Consider the following 21,096-nt stretch of genomic DNA (forward strand, 5'->3'; position numbering starts at 1 on the left):
TGGGGGAGTGGCAGAGAGAAGGGGAGACACAGAATCCGAAGCAGGCTCCAGGCTCCGAGCTGTCAGCACAGAGCCCAATGTGGGGCTTGAACTCACGAGCCATGAGAGCATGACCTGAGCCGAAGTAGGTGGCTCAACCAACTGAGCCTAGACCAATTTGCAGAGTGTCACCAACTTACCAACATTAATCCTTCCGATCCGTGAACATGGGATGTTTTGATTTATTTAGATCTTTAAATTATTTCAGTACTGCTTTATAATATTTAGAGTATCTCGTTTTCACTTCTTCGCTAATATTGCTAAGTATTTTATTCTTTTTGACGTTATTGTAAATGGAATAGTTGTCTTAATTCTATTTTCCCATTGTGCACTGCAAGTGTATAAAAACACAATTGATTTTTGTACGTTGATCTTGTATCTTGCAACCCACTGGACTCATTTATTAATTCGAATAGTTTTTGGGGGATTCTTTTGGATTTTCTATCTACAAGATCATGTCATTTGTGAACAGCATTTTTACTTCTTCTTATACAATATTCATGTATTGTACTTTATTCTCTTGCCTAATGGCTCTGACTACAACTTCCAATACAATGTCGAACAGAAGTGGTGAACTTGGGCATTCTCATGTTGCCCTTAATCTTAGAGAGGAAGGATTCTGTCTCCATCATTAAGTATGCTAGCTGTGGATTTTTCAGACACTCCTTATCAGATTGAGAAAATTCATTTTTTAAATTTAGTTACTTATTTGAGAAAGAGGGAGAGAGAGAGATAATGAACAGGGGATGGGCAGAGAGATAGAGGGAGACAGAAGATCTAAAGCAGGATCTGTGCTGACAGCAGAGAGCCCAGTGTGGGGCTTGAACTCACAAACCATGGGATCGTGACCTGAGTCACCGACTTCAAGTTGGATGCTTAACTAACGGAACCACCTAGGCACCCTGAGCAAGTTCACTTTTATTGCAAGTTGGTTTTGAGTGTTTTATCATGAAGGAGTGCTATATGATCCATCCAGTTTTTGCAAGGGTCAGACTAACGAATTAAATCGGGTTTTACTAGACATCAGCACCCTGCATCCTTTAGGTCTTTAGCCATGACATTAACCTCTGCTGTTCTTAAGATGCAGCATTAGGTTCTTCAATTTTTGTGGGGAGGTAGTTCAGGAGCTTTCACTTACAACAGAGATCTGACTCTAAAGATCAGAACCACTGTGGAAGTTCTGCCAAGTGCGAAATATGTGTGTTGCAAATATATATTCAAAAACTGGATGGGGCACCTGGTTGGCTCAGTCAGAAGACATGTGACTCTTGTTCTCAGGATCTTGAGAGTTCAGTAAATAAACTTAAAAAAAAAAAAAACCTGGAAAAGTAACCAGTTCTCCATTTGTTACCTTATCCTCCACCTGATTCTAGCAGGGGGGCCATGATGGTATCTTGGGTCCCTGGTACCAGTATTAATGTGGAGCCTGCTGTAAAATGATCTGGGTTTTCCAAGGTGCCTGAGTGGCTCAATCAGTTGAGTGTCCATCTCCTGATTTTGATTCAGGTCATGATCTCAGAGTCATGAGACTGAGCCCTACATTGGGCTCTGTGCTGACAGCATGGAGCCTGCTTGGAATTCTCTCTCTGACCCTCCTCCTAAAAATAAATAAACATTTAAAAAAAACTTTTAATGATCTAGGTTTTCCCTTTCTCCAGTATGCAACCACCTGAGTAAATGGACCCAGATCCTTTCACAGAAGGATTAAGACATCACTCCTATAGATACACTTTTCATGGTGTTGCTGGATCCTTACCCATGTGAAGGAGACTTCAGTAGATGAGGTCTGAGCCTGAGAACTGGCTGGAAATTGGGCAAAGGATTGTGACATTCCCTGGGTCCAGTGATCTCAGCCTTTTGCTCTTCTATTATTTATGTATGTTTGTATGTATGTATTTATGTATTTATTTATTTGAAGGGAGGAGAGAGAGACCAAGCAGGGGAAGGGCAGAGGGAGAGAGATAGAGAATGTTAAGCATGATCCCACAACCCTGAGATCATGACCTGAGCCAAAATCAAGAGTCTGACGATCAACCAACTGAGCCACCCAAGCGCCCCATGCTTTCTATTATTATTATTTTTTCTAATGTGGTAAAATGTACACAGCCTAGAGCTTACCATTGTAATGATTTTTTAAATTTTTTTTAACGTTTTATTTATTTTTGAGACAGGGAGAGACAGAGCATGAACAGGGGAGGGTCAGAGAGAGGGAGACACAGAATCTGAAACAGGCTCCAGGCTCTGAGCTGTCAGCACAGAGCCTGACGTGGGGCTTGAACTCACGGACCGCGAGATCATGACCTGAGCCGAAGTCGGCCGCTTAACCGACTGAGCCACCCAGGAGCCCCTGTAACGATTTTTAAGTGCACAATTCTGTGGCATTAAGTATATTCACAATGTTGTGTAACTATAGTCACTCTCATTTCTGGCACTTTCCATCATCCCAAACAGAAGCCCTATACTCATTAAACAATAACTCCACATTTCCTCCTACTCCCAGGGCCTGCCAACTAAGGGTTATGGCTGAGTTCCACTGAATGCATATGCCACATTTTAAAATCTGTAGGTGGATATTTGGGTTGCTTCCACCTTCTGACTATTGTGAATAATGCTGCTGTGAATGTGGGTGTACAAGTATCTGCTTGAGTCCCCGTCTTCAGTTCTTTGGGATACATACCTAGAAGTGGAATTGCTGAATCACGGTAATACTCGGTTTAGCTGTTTGAGAAACCACCGAATTCTCTTTTCATGGTAGCAGCGCTGTCTTACATTGCCACTAGCAAAGCGCACGGGTTTCAATCTATCCGCATGTTTGCCAACATTTGTTATTTTCCAGTTTTAAAATTCATAGTCACTGTAATGGATATAAAGTGGTATCTTGTGGTTCATAATTGCATTTCCCTAATGATTAACGATGAGTGTCTTTTCATGTGCTTCTTGGCCGGTTGTATGTCTCCTTGGAAGAAATATCTATTCAAGTTCTTGGCTCATTTTTTAAATTGGGTTATTTTGTTTTTGTTGAGTTTACTTATATTATTTTTCCCAATATTTCATTATGAAAAATTTCAAACATCCAGAAAATTTGAAAGGTTTGTACAGGGAACCTCCATATCCTCACTACCTAGATTCTTGGATTAAGGTTTTTTTTTTTAATTTTTTTTAATGTTTTATTTATTTATTTTTGAGACAGAGAGAGACTGAGCATGAGCAGGGGAGGGGCAGAGAGAGGGGGAGACACACAGAATCTGAAGCGGGCTCCAGGGTCTGAGCTGTCAGCACAGAGTCCGATGTGGGGCTCGAACTCACGGAGTGTGAGGTCATGACCTAAGCTAAAGTCAGACGCTTAACCAACTGAGCCACCCAGGCACCCCTTGGATTAAGTTTTTGCTTTGTCACCTATGTATGCATGCATCGGTTACTCCACCTGATGTTTTACGCATTCCAAAGTAAGTTACAGACATCAATACACTTCATACCTAAAATCCTCAACGTGCATATCATTAACTAGATCAACATTTTGCAATCAACATTTGATTGCAAACTTAAGGTAACATTTATATATAGAGAATTATACAGATCTTGAATGTACCACTTTGTAAGTTTTGACAAATGTATACCCCTGCACTATGCAAACCCCTACCAAGAGATAGAATATTTCTGTAACTCCAAAAACTTGCTTTATGCTCCTTCTCAGATAGTCACCATCCCCTCCCCACCCTCAAGAGGAAACCACTGCTCTGTTTTTCAACATAGATTAATTTTGCCTCCTCTGAAAGCTCATTGAAATGGACTCCTGCAGTACGATCTATTCTTGTATAAGGGGCCATTTGGTTAGTATAATACATATTTTTAAACTTTTATTTGCATTTATTTTATCCAGAATTTACTCCCGGGCCACAAGTTTTGTTTCTTCAGTTTTTTCTGGGATATCTTTTTCTTCCATGCAACCTCCTCTTCTGGTTTAGGAACAATCTGCTCCTTTTCAATAAAGATCGGCTCAGTGTGGCAGGAAGAGCTCATATATGGGTCAGTCCAAACATGACCTCTGTAAGTTCTGCACTGCATCTTGGGGTTTTGTTCACCTGAATGCGCTGCTCAATGACCAGAGAATCTACATCCAAACCCTTAAGTTCAGCATTACTCTTAGCATTTTTAAGCATGTGTAGTAAAAATTGAGGCTCTGTTTGAGCCTCTGATTCTGTGTCCAGCCCCACTCTTTGGCCTGGGCATACCTACCAACTCCACCATTGTAGTAACAGAATGGCACACATTGCTTCTATAAAGTGACAGTCTTCAGATACTTGGTGGCTTTTCAGATATGCATACCCTTGATGGCCTGGGCAGTTTCGCGTGTGTTCTTTCTTTCTTTCTTTTTTAAAAGATTTTATTTTTAACTAATCTCTACATACAACCTGGGACTTGAACCTACAGCCTTGAGATCAAGAGTTGCAGGGGCACCTGGGTGGCTCAGTCAGTTAAGCACCCAACTGTTCATTTTGGTTCAGGTCATGATCTCACAGTGTGTGAGATTGAGACCCGCGTTAGGTTCTGCCCTGCATGGGATTCTCTCTCTCCCTCTCTCTGCCTCTCCCCTGCTCGTGTGTATGTGCACCCGTGCTCGCTCTCTCTCAAATGAATAACTTAAAATTTTTTTTTCTAAAAAAAAAAAAAAAAGAATTGCATACTTCAGCGACTGAGCCAGCCAGGTGCCCTTCATGTGCGTTCTTAAATTTTTTTTTTAATGTTCATTTATTTCTGAGAGAGAGAGAGAGAGAGAGACAGAGCATGAGTGGGGGAGGGGCAGAGAGCAATGGACCACGGAATCTGAAGCAGGCTGCAGGCTCTGAGCTTTCAGAGCAGAGTCCGATGTGGGTCTCGAACCCACGAAATGTGAGATGAGATCATGACCTGAGCCAAAGTCGGACGCTTAACCGACTGAGCCACCCAGGCGCCCCTATGTTCTTAAAGTGAACATGAAGATTTGAACATCTTGATTTGCATGATTTTGTAGTTTTCTGGGTCAAGTGAATAGCGGACCATTTTCAGAGATCACCTCAGGCTGCTTATTGTGAGTTCAGTGTAATATTTTTAACAGTCATCCATCTTGTTGTGTTGTTTTGTGCCAGTCTTAGCCTATCAATAACCGTGTTGTGGATGGACCAGCCTTTATGGTTCTTATGATTATAAGATGCTTTTCAGCAATAAACATCAGGAAACTTTGAAAAAATAAAAATGTATTGCTTACAGGACCTGGAACTTACACAGCACACCTGGGGACACACAGCAAGGTCACAGAGAGAGAGGGAATGCACACGGACCTGGGGTTCTGGTGAATTTATTTAAAAAAAAATTTTTTAATGTTTATTTACTTTCTTCTGAAGCAGACAGAGCATGAGTGGGAGAGGGGCAGAGAGAGAGGGAGACACAGAATCCGAAGCGGGCTCCAGGCTCTGAGCTGTCAGCACAGAGCCCCACAAGGGGCTCAAACTCACAAACAGTGAGATCATTACCTGAGCCAAAGTGGGCTGCCCAACCGATTGAGCCACTCAGGCACCCATTTATTGGTGAATTTAAAACATAAGAGCAGGAATGTAAAACATGGCAAGAGTTTAAACAAACAAACAAACAAACAAACAACCCCCCCCCCCAAATGGCCCAAATGGTCATTTATCAAAATCAACCAAGATCTCTAAAACAAAGGAGCCGCAGTGGAGGGAGGTAGCCTGGCTCTTTATCTAGTTGTGTGGCTGGCAGTATGTTTATTGGAGATAGCCACCTCTGAAGAGGATGCCTCAGCCATCAAAGCTTAAATCAGGCACTCACATTACAAAAAAGAAACCCAACTGTCAGGGCTTACACTATGTGTGTGAATCAGAAATGTTTTCTTCTTATCACTGGCTAGTACTCCTTTGTTGTGAAGATAATTTCCTGTTTTCTAAAAATGTTATAATTTTACAATTTTTTAATTTTTTAAAAATGTTTATTTGTTTTTGAGAGACAGAGAGACAGAGTGCGAGCCGGAGGGGCAGAGAGAGAGGGAGACGCAGAATCTGAAGCAGGCTCCAGGTTCTGAGTTGTCAGCACAGAGCCCGATGCCGAGCTCGAACCCACAAACTGTGAAATCATGACCTGAGCTGAAGTCGGACGCTTAACCAACTGAGCCACCCAGGTGCCCCTATAATTTTACATTTTAGGTTTAGATCTACAATGGTTCTCAAATTACTTTTCGTGTATGGTCTGAGGAAGGAGTTGAAGTTAAATTCTTCCCATATAGATAACTAGTTGTTACAGCACCACTTATTGAAATAATTGTCCCTTCCTTATTGCATTTCATTGGCACCTTGTTAAGGAGTCAATGGCCATGTAACTGTGGGTCTGTTTCTAGGTTCTCTGTTCTGTTCTATAGATCTACTTATTGATCCTTATGCCAGTAGCACAGTTGATTACTGTAGCTTCACAGAAGGTTTTGAGAAAAGCATAGATTCTCCAACTTTTTATTCGTTTTCAAAATTGCTTTGGATATTTCAGGTTCTTTGTATGCCAGAAAATATTAGAGTTGTCTTGTTACTTTCTTCAGAAAATGCTTATTGGGATTGTGTTTAGAATTAGACTGAATCTATAAATCCATTTTGGGAGAATGGACATCTTAAAAAGATTGACTTTCCAAATCTGTGAACTTGGTATCTTGCTCTCCATTTATTTATGTCTTATTTAATTTCTTTTAAGGTGTTTATTTTATTATTATTGTTTATTTTGAGAGAGAGAGAGAGAAAGAGAGCGAGTTGGGGGAGGGCGGAGAGGGAGACAAAGAGAATCCCAAGCTCAAACCCACAAAACCGGAAACCGCGAGATCATGACCTGAACCAAAACCAAGAGTCAGACACTTAACCAACTGAGCCACCCAGGAGCCCCTATGTCTTTGTTAATTTCCTGCAGCAATATTTGTAGGTTGCAATGTGATGTCTTGGAGGTTTGTTGTTCTATTTATTTCTAAGTATTTTATGTTTCTTGATGTTATTGTAAATGAAATTGTTTTTCATTTTCAATTATTTGTTACTATTACATAGAGATATAGTTAATGTTTGTATATTAACCTTACATCATGACTGCATTAGTTTGCTAGAGCAGCTATAACAAAGTACCACAAACTAGGTCATGTAAAACAACAGAAATTTATTGTCTCCTCCTTCTGGGGGCTAGAAGTCTGGAAAAAAGGTGTTAACCTGGAAAAAGGTGTTTTCTGGAAAGAGAAATCTTTCCTTACTCTTCAAACCTCCTGGGGTTTGCTGGCAATATTTGGCAGTCCTCGGCTTGAAGCTGTGTAAGTCCAATTTTTGCTTTTGTTGCCACATTGCATTCTTCCTGTGTGTTGGTCTTCACATTGATGTATTCTTTTTTAAAATTTTCTTTAAGTTTATTGATTTTTTGAGAGAGAGAGAGAGAGAGAGAGAGAGAGAGAGAGAGAAGAGGAGGGGCAGAGAGAGAGGGAGATAGAGCATCCCAGGCAGGCTCCACACTGTTAGCAGGACTGATATAGGACTCTAACCCATGCACTGTGAGACCATGACCCAACCTGAAACCAAGAGTCAGACACTTAACTGACTGAGTCACCAAGGCGTCCCACACTGATGTATTCTTATGAAGACATCTGTCATGTTGGATTAGAGGTCCACCCTACTCTGTTAAAACCTCATCTTGGGGCACCTGGGTGGCTCAGTCGGTTAAGCATCCAACTTCGGCTCAGGTCATGATCTCATGGTCCGTGAGTTCGAGCCCCGTGCCGGGCTCTGTGCTGACAGCTCAGAGCCTGGAGCATGTTTCAGATTCTGTGTCTCCCTCACTCTGACCCTCCTCTGTTCATGCTCTGTCTCTCTCTGTCTCAAAAATAAATAAAAGTTAAAAAAAAAAAAAAGACCTCATCTTAACTAATTACACCTGCAATGACCTTATTTCCATAAGGTCACATTTTGAGGTATTGGGTATTAGGACTTCAACATATATTGTTTTTTTGGGGGGGACATAATTCAGCCTTGCTGATTTCATTTACTAACTTATAGACCTCTGTAATTTGTTTTTGTGGATACTTTGAGGTTTTCTATATGAACGATTATAACATCTGAAATACCATCTGTCTAGTTTTACTTTTTCTTTTACAATATTATAACTTCGATTACAATATATCTTTTTCTTGCCTTATAGAATTGTCTAGACCTTCAGTACAATGTTGAATAAAAATAGTGACATCAAACTTCCTTGCCTTGTTCCCAACCTTGGAAGGAAACAGCTCAGTCTTTAAGCCTTAAGTGTGATGTTAGAGGCAGGATATATGTAGCAAGGATTTTATTTTATCTTAAATGTTTATTTATTTTGAGAGAGAGAGAGAAAGAAAGAGAGAGAAAGAGAGAGTCAGGGAGGGGCAGAGAGAGAGAGGGAGAGAGAGAATCACAAGCAGGCTCTGCACTGTCAGCTCAGGGGCTCAACCCTACAAACTGTGAGATGATGATCTGAACCCAAATCAAGAGTTGAATGCTTAACAGACTGAGGCACCCGGGTACCCCAGATGCAGCAACAATTTTAAAGCAACCATTATAACTATGTTTAGATATAAAAGAAAATATGCTCATAATAAATGATAAGATGGGAATCTCAGCAGAGAAAAAGAAACTTCAAGAAAGAGCCAAGTGGAAATTCCTTAATTGAAAAATACAATGTTAGAAATAAAAAAATGTACTAGATGGGCTTAACAGCAGAAGGAAGGTGACAGAAAAGTCAGTGGACTCAAGATAGAGCAATATAAACTACCCAACCTGGACAGTGGAGAGAAAACTGATTGATTGAACAAATGAACAGAATCTTAGGGATCTGAGAAACCCTGCAGTAGGTCATAGGACCTATCGTACTTGTTCCTGGAATCCCAGAAAAAGCAGAGGGATAATGGAAGCATGTATTAGTTTCCTATCACTGTTGTAACAATTTTTCACAAGCTTGGTGCTTTAAAATAGTACAAATACATTATCTTACATTTCTGTAGGTTAGAAGTGTACACAGGCCCCACTGGGCCAGGGGTCAGCTGCATTCCTTTCTGAAAGAAAATCCATTCCCTTGCCTTTTCCAGCTTTTAGAGGCTGCATTGGCCTCTGTCTCATTCCCTCATCTTCCAAGAAGGGGATAGTGGTTCACTTCCTTCTGACAATTGCATCACTCTGACTTCCTCTGCCCCCTCTTCCACTTTTAAGGGTCCTTGTAATTACACTGGATTCTCCCGAATACTCCAGGATACTCTCCTTACCTCAAGGTCCTAAACTTAATCACATTTGCAAATTCTTTCTTTGCCATGTGAAAAAACTACATTCACAGTTTCTGGGGATTAGGTTGTAGACATCTTTGAGGGGACCATTATTCTTCCTACCCCAGGGAGGAGAAAAATATTTGAAGAAATAATGGTTTTGCTTTTTAAAAACTTAATGGAAGACATACATTTACAGATTCACCAAGGTCAGCATCCCCCAAACAAGGTAAAAACAAAGAAAGCACGGTTAGGAGCATCATGGTTAAACTGAAAGCTGAAAATGAAGAATAAACATTAAAAATAGCCGGAGAAACATGGCACATTATATACAGGTGAAGGATATGAATGTTAGCTGACTTTTCATCAGAAATGATCGAAAGTCAAAAGACAAAAATGGAATAGCCTCTTTAATGTGCTGAGTATGGAGAATAGACTCATACATCCAGAATTCTATTTCCAGCAAAAAATATCCTTCAAGAGTGGAGTGAAATAAAGATATTTTTAAACAAAAACTAAGGTTATTTGTTACTTGCACACCTACACAGCAAGAAGTACAAAGGAAATTCTTCAGGCTGAAGAGAAATGATAGGAGATGGAAACTCACATCTCCATGAAGAAAAGGAGAACATCAGAAATACTAAATATGTGGGTAAGTATAAAAGACTATCTTTTTTCTTCTTATCTTAAAATGATGACTGGGGCGCCTGGGTGGCTCAGATGGGCATCTGATTTCAGTTCAGGTCATGATCTCATTTGTGGGTTTGAGCCCCACATTGGGCTCTGAGCTGACAGCATGGAGCCTGCCTCAGATCCTCTGTCCCCCTTTCTCTCTGCCCCTCCCTAGCTTGCACTCTTTCTCTGTCTCTAAAAATAAATAAACACTTAAAAAAATAATGTCTATAAAACAAATATTATAACTTTTACCTTTCAACTTTCATGTTTATAAATATAATGATATCTCAAAAAACAGAGGGTGTGGCAGCAAACAGAACCATGCAATCTCAATGACATTTTACATGACATAGTACAATATTAACTGCAATTAGACTGCGAAAAGTTAAGATGACATATTGGAAGTCCTATAGGTACCAGTAAAGAGGGCAAAGTGGTATAGCTGAAAAGCTAATAAAAAATGGACTTCGAAAATGTGCAAACATGAGTTAAGAAGAGAGAAGACAGGAAAGGAGGAATACAGTACTAAAAAACAAGGTGGGGGGGGGACAGAAAACAGCAAATAGCAAAACAGCAAACAGACTTAGATTCAGCTACATTAACAATTACATTAAATTTAAACAAAACAAACATTCCAATGAAAAGGAAGATATTGTCAGACTCAGACTGAATTCTTAAAAAAAAAACAAAACAAGATTTAAGTGCATGCTGCCTACAAGAGATGCACTTCAAGTGTAGACACTGATGGACTAAAAGTAAAATCATGGGAAAAAAGACATACCACAGAAACACTAATCTTAAGAAAACTGGAGCAACCAGGGGCGCCTGGGTGGCTCAGTCGGTTGAGCATCAGACTTTGGTTCAGGTCATGAGCTCACGGTTTGTGAGTTCAAGCCCCACATGGTGTTTGCTGTCAGCGCAGAGCCTGCTTCAGATCCTCTGTCCCTCTCTCTATGCCCCTCCCCTGCTTGCACTCTCTCAAAAATAAATAAAAAACATAAAAAAAAAAAAGCTGGAGCAACTATATTTCCATCAGAAAAGTACACTTCAAAGGGTGCCTGGGTGGCTCAGTCGTTTAAGCTTCCGACTTCGGCTCAGATCATGATTTCACAGTTGGTGAGTTGAGCCCTGCGTTGGGCTCTGTCCTGACAGCTCGGAGCCTGGAGCCTGCTTCAAGTTCTGTTTCTTCCTCTCTCTGCCCCTCCCTTGCTCACACTCTGTCTCTGTCTTTCTCTCTCAAAAATAAACATTAAAAAAAGAAAAAGAAAAAGTATACTTCAAGACAAAGACTATTTATTATGAGACATAAAAGGAGATATTTCATGATGATAAAAGGGTTATTAATCAGGAAAATCTACAATCCTAAATGTGTGTCTAATAACTGATTTTTAGAAAACATTAAGCCAGAAGTGATGGAATTAGTGATATAAATAGACAAATTAATAAGCATTCTTGGAGTTCCAACTAGAATAAATCAGTAAGGTCATTAGTGATCTGAGCACCACCACCAAACTCCTGACCTAATTGACATTGATGGAACATTCTACCTAACAATGGAAGAACATATTCTTTCCAAGTACATGTGGTACAGTCATAAAGACAGATCATATGCTGGGCCATAAAACAAGTCTCAATAAATTTGAAAAGATTGAAATTTTATAGAATGTTGTCTACCCAACAATGGAATTAAGTTATAAATAGATAAAACCAAAAAATATGCAGAAAACCTCTAGATATTTGGATGCTAAACAACATACTTTTAAATAATTTATGTGTCAAAAAAGAAATCAAAAGAAAAAGGAGCTATTTCAAATTTAGTGATAAAAATACAATGTATCAAAATTTGTAGTATGCAACTGAAGTAATGTTAAAGTGGAAATTTATGGCTTTAAAAGAAGCTATGGGGACTCAGTTGGGCTCAGTGAGGGCTCATTCGGTTGAACATCTGACTCTTGATCTCAGGGTCGTGAGTTCAAGCCCCACCTTGGGCTCCACACCTACTTAAAAATAAATAAAAATAAAAGAAGCTATAGAAATGCTTTAGAAAAGGAAACATAAACCAATGACATAAAGTTCTGGGTTAAGTACAAGTGAAACAAGATTTAAAAAATAAAGTAGAAGGGCACCTGGGTGGCTCAGTTGGTTGAGTGATTGACTCTTGATTTTGGCTCAGGTCATGGTACCAGGGTCATGGGATTGAGCCCCGTGTCGGGCTCCTTCCTGAGTGTGGAGCCTGCTTAAGACTCTCTCTCTCTCTCTCTCTCTCTCTCTCTCACTGTCTCTCCCCTTTCCTCTGCCCCTCTCCCCTATTTGCACGCACTCTCTTTCTCTAAAATAAAAAAATAATAAAGTAGAAAGAAGAAAATAACAAAGAGTAGTATCTAATAATATATAAAATAGGCAAACAAGAGAAAATTAAAGCCAATACATGTTTTTTTAAAAAGATAAGCAAAACAAACTATACTCAACCAGCAAAAATGAACACAGATTACCCACATCAGAGATGAAAAGGGAGACATTACTGCAGACTCTGCAGACATTAAAAGGAAAATAAGGAGGGGTGCCTTGGTGGCTCAGTTGGTTGAGTGTGAGATTCTTGATTTAGGCTCAGGTCATAATCTCACGGTTTGTGAGTCTGAGCCCTGTGCTGGGCTTTGCTCTGGAAGTGCAGAGCCTGCTTGGGATTCTCTCTCTCATTCCCTCTCTCTCTGCCCTTCTCCCAAGCTCTCTCTGTCTCTCTCTGTCGTGTGTGTGTGCACATTCTCTCTCTCTCAAAGTAATAAACTTAAAAAAAGGAACTATTATGAACTTTAATAATAACATAGAATTAACTACAGTTAATATTCTATTTTATGATAAAATGTTGGACAATTTTTTTCCCTAAGATCAGGAATAAGAATAAGGATGTCCACACTCACTACTTCTATTCAACATTGTCTTAGAAGTCCTAGCCAGTGCAATCAAGGAAGAAAAAGACATAAAAGCTATGAAGATCAAAAAGGGAAAGGTAACACTGTCTCTATTTGTAGATGACATAATACTTATGGTAGGAATGTAAAAAAAGAACAACTACTATAGAAAATAGTACGGCAGTTTCTTATGGAGTTAAGGATGCACCCATTCCACTCCTAGCAATTTATCCAAAAGAAGTGAAAATGCAGACTTGTGTTTGAATGTTAATAGCAGCTTCAAGCAAGAAATAACCCAATGTCCCACAGATTGATAAATGAATAGAATTAAATACAATGAAATACTACTCAGAAAAGAAAACTATTGATATAAGCACAACATAGACAAATCTCATAATCATTCTGAGTGAAAGATACTGGTCCCCTTCCCCCCTAAAATAATACATACTATATGTATCTTAAAAGTCTATAAAATGAGAACTAGGAATTTTGGAAGTGATGGTTTCATGGCTGTATACATATGACAAAACTCACCAAACTATACATTTTAAATGTATGTGGTTTATAGTAGTTGGTGCCTTAGTAAAATTGTCTCAGTAAAATCATTAAAAAAAAAAAAAAAAGCTGTTTGCTAATTCCAAAATCTAGATCATCCTGGGGCTGGGCTTCATTGATTGGCTTTCCTCTTACACATGGGTCATTATTTTCTGTTTCTTTGTATGTCTGATAATTTTGGATTGTATCCTGGACATTGTGTATGATCTATTGTAAAGATTATAGTTTCTGTTATGTTCCTCTGAAGAACACTGATTTCTTGTTTTAGCAGACGGTTAATTTGGCTGAATGAAAACTGTAAAATTTGTCACCCTGGTAGTGTAAGGCAGCGGAACTCTTTGTCCCATTATTTTAGCCTCAGCTGGGGTACTCGAAATCTGCTCTGTACATGCATAGTTCAGGCATTACCCAGAGATTTGGGCAGAATTTATATACAGAGTTTGGGGCTCTCCTTCTTTGGCTCTCTCTTTGTGACATTACTTCCCTCACTTTTCAGCTGCTATGGTTCTGAAGTCAGCCTCAAATTGAATGCCTCTCAGAAACAGTATTATCTTCCAGGCTCTGGTCATATTCTAGTCACTCTTACTGGGGACTTTCTGCTAATGGAAAACATGTTTTCTTCCATGTGTTGACTCCCTATCCAACACTATGCCTTCTCACTATCCAATGTCTTCAGATTTTAAAAAATATATTGTCCAGAGTTTATCATTATTATCCATAGGAGGATTGGTCCAAACCTAGTAGCTCCATGTTTACCAGAAGTGGAACTCTTCTTACTCATTTTAAATATTTTTTGAAGCTTATCTAAGTTGCTAAATACTATTCTTTAAGCCATCACTATAGATCCTGTAGTCTAAGCCTCCTTGACTATTATTCTATCTGGCAATCAATAGAATAATTTCCACTTTGCTCCTAGCAGTTAATTCAGCACCTGGCACCTGCTACTCTAGGATCCTGTCATCTCCTTTCCTACTAGGAAGCCAGTTCTGTAATGGCATCTTCCACATCACCCATGGAGGACAGCAGTGGCTTCTCACAAGTGCACTCCTTTGTGCACTTCAGGCCCTCCTGAAGATCTGGGGGAGCTCACAGGCAGCTTGTAACTTTTCTAATCATAAACCCAATTCAACATGCCCCTTTTCTGAGTCTTCTGACTTCTTCCTTTGCATTTTTTCATGGCTGTTCTAGCATCTCTCTTTTGTTTGTTGTAGACCATGACTTTTCCCAGGGGCCATCCAGGCAGCATATAGGAATAATTGTTTCTTGGGGTTCCTGCCAGAGTCTCCTATGTCACAGGAGAGTACCCATATGTTGACCAGCTCTTCCTTATCCATTTTTGTGTCTACTCCCTTGATCCATTGCCTTCAGGATCCATATCAAGGCATCCTCTTCTGGTTCTTGCCAGCTCTGCTCAGACAAACCTATAGCTCCCTTGCATACCATCTGTGCCCTCTCAGTGGTCCCAACATTTCAGTTAGTCTATGCTGAGATATGATCCTAGTTTGGGGTGTGGTGGCCTACAGGGGAGGTGGGGGAAAACCCAGAGACAAACATTATCTGATAAGGTGTCTGCCTCTTCTGAGGTGTGTGCAGAGTTCTCATGTAAGGTGGGGCCATTTTATTCACCAGAGGTTTCAGGGGAGTCTGGAGTTCAAAGTGCTCAAGTGCATCCACCCAGATATCCCCACTCCATGTTAGGGTTCCATTTCTTCACCATCAGGGCCCTAATTTCGATGCAAAGAGTCTTGTCTAGGTTGAGCTACCTACTCTGCAGTGCCTCATGTTCATCTTCCTCAGGCTGCAGTCTCTTGATATGTGCCAGGTGGCCTCTGACTCTTACTGTTGATTAATATCTTTGAACTTGCCATGCTCTTTCCTCAAGAAGTCAATAATACTTTGTGACAGCCACTTAGCCCCTTAGCTTTTGTAGTTACCATTTCCTCCTTACCTCTCTAGTGCCGGAGAAGTGCACCAGCTACTGCCTCCCTTTCCACTTGTCTCCCATCCCAATTCTCCCAGATGACAGTTTTCACCATCACACTGCTATTCAAGCCAAGGGCTATTAATTCTACACATGCCATGAGTGATGGTCTCTCACTACCCAGCTGGTTAGTGATGCAATTTCAGAGTGCCATTGTTAGAGTCAGTTTCCTGGGACCACCCACTTCTGGTACCAACTGTTTTAGGCCAAGTTCCCTAGGAGCAAAGCCTGACATAGAGATTCTTATCCAAATGACTTATTTTTGAGGGTGTGCTCTTAGAAGGAGTGAAGAAATCTGTATTAGTTTTCTAGATCTTCCTTAACCAACTCCCACAATCTTTGTGGCTTAAAACAACAGACATTCTCTCACAGTTCTAGAGGCCAAATGTCCAAAATCAAGGTGTCAACAGGGCTGTGCTCTAGGTGAGACTCTGTTCCGTGGCTTTTTCTTAGCTTCTAGTGTTTCTGGCAATCCTTGGTGCCCCTTGGCCTGCAGATGCATTGCTCCAATCTATGTCTATCATTACACCATGTTCTCCCTGTGTGTCTGTATCTTCATGTGGCTTTCCCCTCTCTGTGTGTCTGCCTCTGTCTCTTCTCACTTCTTATAAGCATGTCAGTCATACTGGATCAAGGGCCCACCATGACCTCATTTCATTTATATCTTAATTACATCTTCACAGACCCTACTTTCGGATAAGTTCACATTCCATGGGTACCAGGGCTTAGAACTTCAACATCTCTTTTTTGGGGGACACAACAGAAGCCTAGGGTAACCATTCTGGTTTGCGCATTGAAATTTGCCTCCTGGCAAACTCTTTAGTGTCAGGAAACTGAGATGGTTGGTCACCCTGAAAGCAGGACAGGGCAGGGTAAGGAGTGGAGAGTGCTAAACAAGATAGTGGTCTTGGTTAGGGCCAGTTTCCTGTAATCCAGTAAGGAAGCACTGGGGGCTTCACAGATCTGAATTGCCTTGAGGCAAAGCAAGGGTCAGCCTTTTATACCCTATGCCAGTCAGTCTTTGGCTGAGCTCTGTCCCCAGCTGCTGTGTGGGAGGCTCCATCACCAAGGGTAGTGTTCCAAGATGGAGGCAGCTGTGCTCCATTAGCTGCCAATACTCAAAATGGCCGGACAAGTGGGTTGACCACCAAAGGGATCTGGACAGAGCCCCAGCTGCCTCCAGGATGCCACCCACAGGCGCACACACATCCACTTGTACCCTTGGTAGATGGTCCACCTTTCTACTTACCCACCTGGATAAATGCACATCTAGACACCCGTTCACCTTGGTAAATGCACACCTGTCCATTCAGGTTAAGTGGCCCAACCATCCACTTGTGCACCTTGTTAAATGTTCACCTACCACAGAGCCATCCAATCCTCAAAGTGAGTGAGCCTGCGCAGAGGCAGCAGTGATCTCTATAAACACAAATCCAATCATAGTGCTCCCTGGCTTCAAATCTCAGGATAAGAGGATCCTGATGATTAGTCCCCTTGTCTCTGTGGTCTTTCAGCCCCTGGACTCTGCCACTTCTGTCCATCTGCCCCATTGGCCTCTCCCTGCTCTCCTGCTGCCCAGGCTCCAGGTCAGCTCCTCCAACAAGCTGAGCACACAGTCAGCTTGGCCTCTCTCAGCCCCACCCTGGGGCTCAGAGGGGCCCTTCCTGCTCACCCCACCTGCAACATTGGAGACCTCAGGTCCCCTTCCCCTGCACATGCTCCATCAACAATCCTAGACGACACTGGATGCTCTCACTTCTGTTTTCCACACTGAAGAGCAGACCCGGCTGCTTCCAGGACTGGTCAAAGCTGGTCAGTGCAAAAATAGAAGGGCAGTTGGGGGAGCAGGGCCTTTGGGGGGTCGGGAGGTGTTGAAGGAGTATCAGAGGCCATGGGAGGAATAGATCTGCAGATGAGCTGTGAGAGATCATTGGCCTTGGACAGTCAGAGACTGGAGTGCAAACAGGCCTAGCAAGGTCCAGGGTGGGTTTGGGAGTTAGGTTTCAGCAAGTGCAAAGATGGTGTGGTGTCAGAGGGGAGGGAGTATGTGGTGGCTCAGCATCCAGCAGAGATGGCAGCCAGGGTGGAAGCAGGGAGGGGGTCCTCAGCACAGCTCAGGGCTGGGGAAGGCAGACTCAGAATGGAGGTCAGGAGTCTGGCTCCTTGAGGCAGCACCCCTCTCTCTTTCTCCAGCCTTTCCTCCTACCACCCCTCCCCTTCCAGGACCCCCTTTCTTGCCTCCCTCTCAGGCCAGGCAGACAAGGCCATCAGGATTCCCCTGATTGCTTTCTTTCATCCCGGTGCCTTTCTCTGCAGCAAACGCCGCTAATGCCTCCTTTATCACGGAATTAGGGGATTTAGGGCCGATGGCACAAAGAGGCCCTCGATAGCGGCCGTAATCAAACGCCAATCGGCCTGATCTTGAGCGGGATGGGGAAGAAAGCGAGCGCCGGGGATTAGCGCGGGACCGAGGCCGGGCCGGTTAAGATAGTATCGGCGCGGCCACGGGGCTGAAGCCGCCGGGAGGGCCTGGCCGTGGCCGAGGAGAAAGGCCGGCTTAGCTGCTCTGCGCCAGGGATTCTGAAGCCATTAGCGGGGATTAGCGCCTGGGTTAATCTGCTTTGGCAGCTCAATTGTCAGCAGGGAGCGCGAGAGTGGTGGAGGACACCTTTGGCTGGAGTGGCCACGGGACCTCTGCAGTCCAGGCCCAGAGGCTGGTCTTGGTTTCCCCAGCTGACTGAGCTAAGCTTGGTTCTGAGGACCAGAGGGAAAGATGCACACCCCATCAGGACAAAGGGCTGATGCATGGACCTGGCTCACTTGGTGTAAGTGGAGCCAGGCTTTTGGCTCCATCCTTCGCCTTTTCCAGGCCTCTTGGGAAACCAGGGGACACAGTCCCTGACCATCCTTTCCTCCCTGGCCACCCTTCCCTTCTGTCCTTCCCATCTTGTTTGCTGCCTCCGCCATCCCTCAACCTCTGGCCTTGATCACCCCTTGGGAGCCCTGGGTGACAGCTTCCCCACTGAGTTTGGGTTCCTTAGAAAAGCACCCTCCCCATCATGCATGGCCAGGAAGCAGGTCAGACTGTGCTGATGGAGACAGGTGAGGAGCCACTGCTTGCAGACCTTCCATCTTTCCTTTAGGGGTTCCTTCTCAAGGTATGGATCCCTGAGGGGCTTATTTGCTGATTTAGTCATGACTGATGTGATGCCACCTGCTGCCTCCCCACAGCTTATCTCCAGCCCCCTCTCACTAGCTGAGGCAGGGTGGGACTGTGTAGGCGTGGGCCTCCATAGATCAGTCCTTTGTCTCTGCTGGGGTTTTCCCCTCTGAGAAACAGGGCTGACTGAGAGGAGGAAAGGTCTGGCTACGAGGCATCACTGTACAGTTGTGCAGACTGTACTCACAGGTTCCTTCTGTGAGGACCCCCCGTCCCCATGCCCCTTCCTGGGTTGCTAATGAACAGGCCCCTGGAGTGGGAGACTCAGAGGGGTGTCTCTGACCATAGGCCTCCTCCTCCTCCATGGGGATGCGGCAAGGACGCTGTCTTATAGGAGTCCATGGCTGGCAACAGATAGCTGGTCTGAAGCTGGCCAGGCAGGCAGGATGGGGAGGGAGGTATCAGTGGAGAGGCTGGTGGAGCCCTCTTGGTCCCATCCCCTGACCCTATCCCCTTTCTCATGGCTGAGAATGGGGCATTGAAGTAAAAAGATGCAGAGGGAGGAAAACACACAGTCGAAAGTCCTTTCTTCCTTCACTTGGCAGACATCTCACCAGCCCAGGCTGTGTGGAGTGGACACGGGTGAGCCACATGGGACTTCCTCACGCGCTACTATGTCAGCAGCCCTCGGCAGCGTCCAGCGTGGGCAGTCGGTGGCCGGGTCTGGCGCTTCAGTGACTCGGGAGCGGACGACGGTGGTTGGGCTATTCTCACGCCTAGTGTTGGGGGGCTGCAGGAGAGGTTAGGGCAATGGCAGTGAAATACAAGGGCCAGGGACTGGTGGCAGTGACCTCGATCCGCCTCCCGACACCCTGGCGGCTCAGACAGCACAGCCGACAGAAGCCGCTGGCACGTGCCGCGCCCCCCGGGGAACGCGTGCGCGAGCCTACGCCAGCCGGGAGCGCGCCCGTGACGCCATCAGTAAGAGCCGCACTGACTTCTGGACGCGGGTGTTCCCGGCCTCCGGCAGCCTCGGCTCCTCTTTGGGCGCGTGCGGCGTACCCTGCTCTCACTGCCTGTCCTCGGGAAACCTCCTGGGTACTTTTTGCGCCCAGAGGCCCCTGTTCCCGGACCTCCCAATGAGGAGTGCTGAGAGAGGCTCTGATGGGTCTGCGGCCTTTAGCAGCCTGCCCGGGACGCAAACGAGTGACCATGAGTGTGGACCTTCCTGTCGGCCCTGGCAAGCACAGCCACTTTCCCGTGACCTGGTCTGACCGGCCAGATAAGCCTCCGAGTCACAATTGCGGGCAGTTTATTTACCTTGACCCCATCACAGCCCTGGGGCGGGGCGGGGGTGGGGGAGGTCCTCGCCAGGTCATAGGCGGCGTGGGTGGGAAAGGCGCTGCAGGCTTCGGTCAGCCTGTGTAAGGGTACCCAGGGACAGACAAACAGACTGGCCAGAGAGCTTCGGCGACCCCAACCCGATCAGCGTGGGAAAACTGCCCAAAGCCCCAGTGTATTCAGTGCTTTTCATCCAGGGGTTGGGTGGCAGGCTACATTTGAGCACCGCTTAGGAGCAGAGGGGGTGGGATGGTTTATCCCTTGAAGTCATTTCAAGGAGAAGACACCCCTGTGGCGGAGCCTCCCAGGTCAGGCCTACTTAGTGGAGGATTAAGTGGGAGGTGGGTGTGGCCTTCCGGGAGACAAAAGTGACAGCGGTTGGGGAGGGTCAGGGCCTGACCCAATCTGAGCCGGAAGGTGGGGCGGGGAGTTTGCCCTCAGGGATATTTGCCAGATAGGAGGGGAGATACAAGACCACACCAGGGGCCACCAGGTTTTCCTTGGGTCACGCACATTGTTGGTCTAGGTCGAATTCATTTACAGTCCTAAGTGTCGTCTGTGGCCCTCCCATTGTTCTTTCAGGCATTTCTTCATTGTGCGTGCATCTCCGTCCTTGTCCCTGGGGTGTTCAGTCCCTGTTCCCAGATTTTGATGTGGCAGGAGCTTCTTAGACCCCCTGATTCTGTGCCCCTTACCAAAGACCCTCGTCCAAGGAATCTGCAAATATGTAGGAAGTAAAAGGACAAGAAAATACTCTGGCATCCTTAACTGAGATTGTGTTTGCTATAAAGGCTAAGGGCACACCCCGAAAAAACAGAATTCTCTTTGTTGGGTAAAAGGAGACAGACCTATTTGTCAGTAGTGACTGGCTTTTTTGTGTACTAAACTCTGATTGCCATTCATCACCTACACAAGGACATGGAAAAATCCAGGGGATGCCTGTGCAGTAGTGGCAGGGGTGGCCGGTGGGTTCAAGGAAGCAGGGAGCAGGGAAGACAGCTGCTTGAGGGCCTCTGACTAAAGGGTGCAGAACACTCATCTTCAGTCTCACAGTGGTGAGGACAGTGCTGGAGGTTGGCCAAACCTTGCCCCAGGAGTAGCCACCACCTCAACCTCTGCTCCCTTGCTTGGTCTCTGAGGCCATTGTCCC

General features: G+C 44.1%; 1 pseudogene; it reads right to left on the minus strand.

The window, feature by feature from the left end:
- Positions 1 to 3,892: 3,892 nt before the first annotated feature.
- Positions 3,893 to 5,079, minus strand: LOC123587833 (annotated as a pseudogene).
- Positions 5,080 to 21,096: the final 16,017 nt, after the last annotated feature.

Source organism: Leopardus geoffroyi, chromosome D3 (genome assembly GCF_018350155.1).
Source record: "Leopardus geoffroyi isolate Oge1 chromosome D3, O.geoffroyi_Oge1_pat1.0, whole genome shotgun sequence".
In the NCBI taxonomy this organism is placed as follows: Eukaryota; Metazoa; Chordata; class Mammalia; order Carnivora; family Felidae; genus Leopardus; species Leopardus geoffroyi.